Source organism: Triturus cristatus, chromosome 6 (assembly GCF_964204655.1).
Source record: "Triturus cristatus chromosome 6, aTriCri1.1, whole genome shotgun sequence".
Classification (NCBI taxonomy): domain Eukaryota; kingdom Metazoa; phylum Chordata; class Amphibia; order Caudata; family Salamandridae; genus Triturus; species Triturus cristatus.
This window is the reverse complement of record NC_140589.1, coordinates 92,520,323-92,525,518: the sequence shown is the minus strand read 5'-3', so window position 1 is coordinate 92,525,518 and position 5,196 is coordinate 92,520,323.

Below are 5,196 nucleotides of genomic sequence, written 5' to 3'. Positions count from 1 at the left end.
ATTGTGCACCGTGGGTAGTGACAAGTCAGGTGTGGAAACCCCTGTACCGGGCATCAGGGGACACTTCCGTGTGTTGGTGTCCGTGCCATGCCAGTGACGCTCATCCCAAGTGTGCAGTACGACATGCACACATGTCAAAGGAGTCAAGGGCATGCCTGGCACACATTGCACCGTCACACAGTACATCTGTACACATCTCATCATACATCTGGTGCCTTCTCGACTCAGGAGTAATGTTCCACATCACAGCCTGTCACACCTGTGCTCCACACATGTAGTAATGCACAGACGATGGCTTGATGTCCATTCATGGACAAGTATGTCCATCCATGGACAAGTATGTCCGCCCTATTCCTACCTGTGTGCCGCCTGTCACCACTGTGATGTGTGAAAACCGCCGTACTGCTGCTAAGAGGGCCTGTGTACGTTCCCATATCACTATGGGAGTGCTGCCGTATGTGTACCCATCGTGATGGCGAGCGTACAGCCATGTGTACGGTCCGTACCACTACGAGTACGCATACGCAAGAACACCCATAGTGGTAGGGCCGTACACACGCCTGTACGCTCCCTATCACTATGGGTGTCCTCGCGTATGCGTACTCGTAGTGGTACGGGCCGTACACACGCCTGTACGCTCCCTATCACTATGGGTGTCCTCGCGTATGCGTACTCGTAGTGGTACGGGCCGTACACACGCCTGTACGCTCCCTATCACTATGGGTGTCCTCGCGTATGCGTACTCGTAGTGGTACGGGCCGTACACACGCCTGTACGCTCCCTATCACTATGGGTGTCCTCGCGTATGCGTACACGTAGTGATAGTGAGCGTACAGGCATGTGTACGGCCCGTACCACTATGAGTACGCATACGCGAGGACACCCATAGTGATAGTGAACGTAGGCACGCGTGTACGGGCCGTTGCAATGCATTTGGGGTGCCCTAGGGCCCCGGAACGCACCGTACCTGTGTGTGAAGCTCCAAATTACATAGGGGACACATGAGGGACAAGTATTAAGGCCTACATGCATGCTGGTTGTCATGGAGACCAAGTTTAAATTTTGAATTTGTTCTGGAAGGTGCACAGCAGAAGTCAGTTGGAATGAATCTACTTTGTTGCAATGTGTTTGTGGGGCTGACATCATGCAGGAGAAAAAACCGATTGAGAACCCACAGACTGCTAGGTTTGAAGGGATTGGAGGAAACATAGGATGCAAATGTGAGTGACCAATCACTCTGTACTCCTGTGCATGAGATGGGCCAACAAGGCAGATATAAGGCAGCCAGGTCCCATGAGGGAGCACTTGCCTGCACATCTCTGTATTCCACGACCCAGCTGCTGCTACTGATTCCCTGGAACCATGTCAAGGGCTGTGGAGAGGTCACAGCCATTCACCCTGGAGGAGAACATGGCTTTGGTGGAAGTGATCCTCCCACGGTACCCCATGCTGTATGGGCGACCAGGTTATCAGGTGAGTGCAGTGTCCACTGGCACAGACTGTGTCCCTTTTTTGTGACTGTGACTTCTGCCATTGTGTCAGGGTGTGACACACATGCTATGTACTGTATGGGGGGTCCCAGGGGGGGAATGCCTGATGTCTCCCAGCAGTGCCCTGAGACAGGAGGGGTGGGTGCCTATCACTCCCAGCAGTGCCCTGAGACAGGAGGGGTGGGTGCCTATCACTCCCAGCAGTGCCCTGAGACAGGAGGGGTGGGTGCAGAGTCCTCCCAGCAGTGCTCTGAGACAGGAGGGGTGGGTGCCTATCACTCCCAGCAGTGCCCTGAGACAGGAGGGGTGGGTGCAGAGTCCTACCAGCAGTGCCCTGAGACAGGAGGGGTGGGTGCCTATCACTCCCAGCAGTGCCCTGAGACAGGAGGGGTGTGTGCAGAGTCCTCCCAGCAGTGCCCTGAGACAGGAGGGGTGGGTGCAGAGTCCTCCCAGCAGTGCCCTGAGACAGGAGGGGTGGGTGCAGAGTCCTCCCAGCAGTGCCCTGAGACAGGAGGGGTGGGTGCCTATCACTCCCAGCAGTGCCCTGAGACAGGAGGGGTGTGTGCAGAGTCCTCCCAGCAGTGCCCTGAGACAGGAGGGGTGGGTGCCTATCACTCCCAGCAGTGCCCTGAGACAGGAGGGGTGGGTGCAGAGTCCTCCCAGCAGTGCCCTGAGACAGGAGGGGTGGGTGCCTATCACTCCCAGCAGTGCCCTGAGACAGGAGGGGTGTGTGCAGAGTCCTCCCAGCAGTGCCCTGAGACAGGAGGGGTGGGTGCAGAGTCCTCCCAGCAGTGCCCTGAGACAGGAGGGGTGGGTGCAGAGTCCTCCCAGCAGTGCCCTGAGACAGGAGGGGTGGGTGCCTATCACTCCCAGCAGTGCCCTGAGACAGGAGGGGTGTGTGCAGAGTCCTCCCAGCAGTGCCCTGAGACAGGAGGGGTGGGTGCAGAGTCCTCCCAGCAGTGCCCTGAGACAGGAGGGGTGGGTGCCTATCACTCCCAGCAGCGCCCTGAGACAGGAGGGGTGTGTGCAGAGTCCTCCCAGCAGTGCCCTGAGACAGGAGGGGTGGGTGCCTATCACTCCCAGCAGTGCCCTGAGACAGGAGGGGTGTGTGCAGAGTCCTCCCAGCAGTGCCCTGAGACAGGAGGGGTGTGTGCAGAGTCCTCCCAGCAGTGCCCTGAGACAGGAGGGGTGGGTGCCTATCACTCCCAGCAGTGCCCTGAGACAGGAGGGGTGTGTGCAGAGTCCTCCCAGCAGTGCCCTGAGACAGGAGGGGTGGGTGCAGAGTCCTCCCAGCAGTGCCCTGAGACAGGAGGGGTGGGTGTGATGCACAGTGTGAGCCTGGATCATTGATTGTGTAGTTGCCCTCATTCCACCTGTGTCCTTTCAATGGCACGTACTGCTTTTGGCCTTCCCCCAGAGGATCATGTCCCTATGACAAAGGTGCAATGCGTTGGATGCACACTATGCCTTATTGCAAACAGCAAATGTGTTCTAATCTGTGTGCCTGTGACATGTGCAAGGTGTATTGATGTAGTGTCACTTGTTCATCCTCACAGGTAGACGCCTCTGCCAAGGAGCAGATATGGCTGGACGCCGTCAGCGCCGTGAGGAGTGCGGATGGTCGGAGGCGGCACCTGTCCCAGGTGAGGAAACGCTGGCAGGATATCCGGTGCTGGACGCGGAGGATCGCACGGGTCCTGCTGGGGGACTCACCTGAGAGCCACAAGAACCGCGGGCGCCGCCGTCTCTCCCACATCCAGAAACGTGTGCTGGTGGTGGTCTTTCCAGACTTGGACAGGCGTCTACAGGAGATGCAGCAGCCGGAAGGGGGTAGGTACATGTGTGTGTTTGTTGTGTTTCACCAGCATTTGTAAGTGCACTGTTCCATGGATACACTTCCAGGGTTTATGGTGCTGTGCAGATCCTGTTCCCCACAGTATTGCAGTGCTCTCCTGCCTCCCTTCCCCTCCTTGCAATGTGTTCCCTGGTCTGTGTGTAGTCACTCCATCACAAGGTTATGTAGCCTGACACCCTCTACAAGTGTACAATGCCTGCAGCATCATGTGTGGGGGTGGTGTGTAACAGGTTTTGTGACCTTGCCTGTGCCCTGTCCAGTTCTGGACTTGTGGGTTCCATGTCAGTTGGCACTAATGCTGAGTCCAGACATGGGAGTTGATCTCTCGAGTGCCAGGCCTTCCAGCAGGCATGTCCCATGTGGTGGCCTGTGACATGATGTGCATGAGTGTGCGTTACGCATAGTGCAGGGATGTTAGCGTGTGTTGCAGTCATTCCCATTCAGGAGCATGGAGTTGTGTGGCCACTACTGTCCCCAGGGGCATATTTTCCTAGGTATCATGTGTGTAATCCGAGAATGTCGACAATCTCTGTGTCTACAGCATAGGTTGTGCTCTGTGCCATTGTCCCCTGGCACCATGTTTCTTGACGTGAGATGTATTACAAGTGTCCACTGTCCAGCCTGACCTGATTTTCAAAGTACATACTCACGGTGGCCATTGCCTGTGTGTCTTGTTGAAATCATCTGATGATGCCCATTTGTACATGATTATTTGGACAGGCGCACCTTGGGTATTTGGTGTGCAATCTTGAATTATTGCATCCCATGTGTATTTCACCCAGACTAAGAGATGTAGGTGCTTCCTGTGTCTCCACAGATTTGTCTCATGTAGGGGGTGGGTGGTGCGGGCATGTCCTACATGTCAAGACCTGTTATCTCCTTGCTAGGACTGGCCAGTGTGTGATGTTTGTCTGGACATACACTCAAGGTGCAGTGTGCCAGTCAGGGTGGGCATGTTATCAGTATTACCTATGCTGCATGTGCCTCTAGTTCCTGGATATGGTCCCTGCTCATCCCAATTTCCTGCCACGCTGTGTGGTGCAGATGCAGTGCTGTATTGTCCCCAGGGCCTTGCTCCTCAGTCAAAATTCCATGTCATCTCATTTGCTATTGTGTCATGCTCTCCATAGTTTTTCCATGGCATGGTGGGTCACACAACTGTGTCTTGCAGGGCCGACATATGTACCTTGTTTTGTAGTTGTAACTCTTCCTTTGTTTCAGGCTATGCACTGTAACCTAAGTAGATTTGACTCATGTGACATATGTATACAGGTGTATGATTAATTTCTGTCTCTTCACCCTGCCCACAGCATCGTCGGGGGACACGGAGGGAGACATGGACACAGACGGCGCGGAGGGACCGAGCACCAGTAACAGCGGTGACATCGGGGCTGGCACTTCGAGTGGGACTGAGGCAGAGGAGAGTGAACCCGGGGACCTGTCGACTGGCACAACAGAGTATGAAGCTGACGGGTCCGAGGATGATCTCTCCGAGTGGGCGGTGGCTGCACCACCATCTGACAGCAGCCCTACATCTCGCACCGCCCCCTCCATTGGCATCAGCTGCCTCCCACTTGCTCGTGTCCCTTCCCAACGTGCCCGGTCACCACATGTCTCCTTCCTGCCAGGCACCGCACCCCCTGCCCCTGTCTCCACTGCTGCCGCCAATGCTGAGTCTGTGGACACCCAGCGGCAGTTGCAGATTGGTCAGACTGCGATCCTTAATGTCCTCCATGCCCACAGCCAGGTCCTCAACAACATGGAGGCATACTTGGAGGGCATTCATTCATCGCAGGCTGACCAACGCAACTTGCTGAGGTCCATAGACTCCACACTGACTGCAGCAGTGGG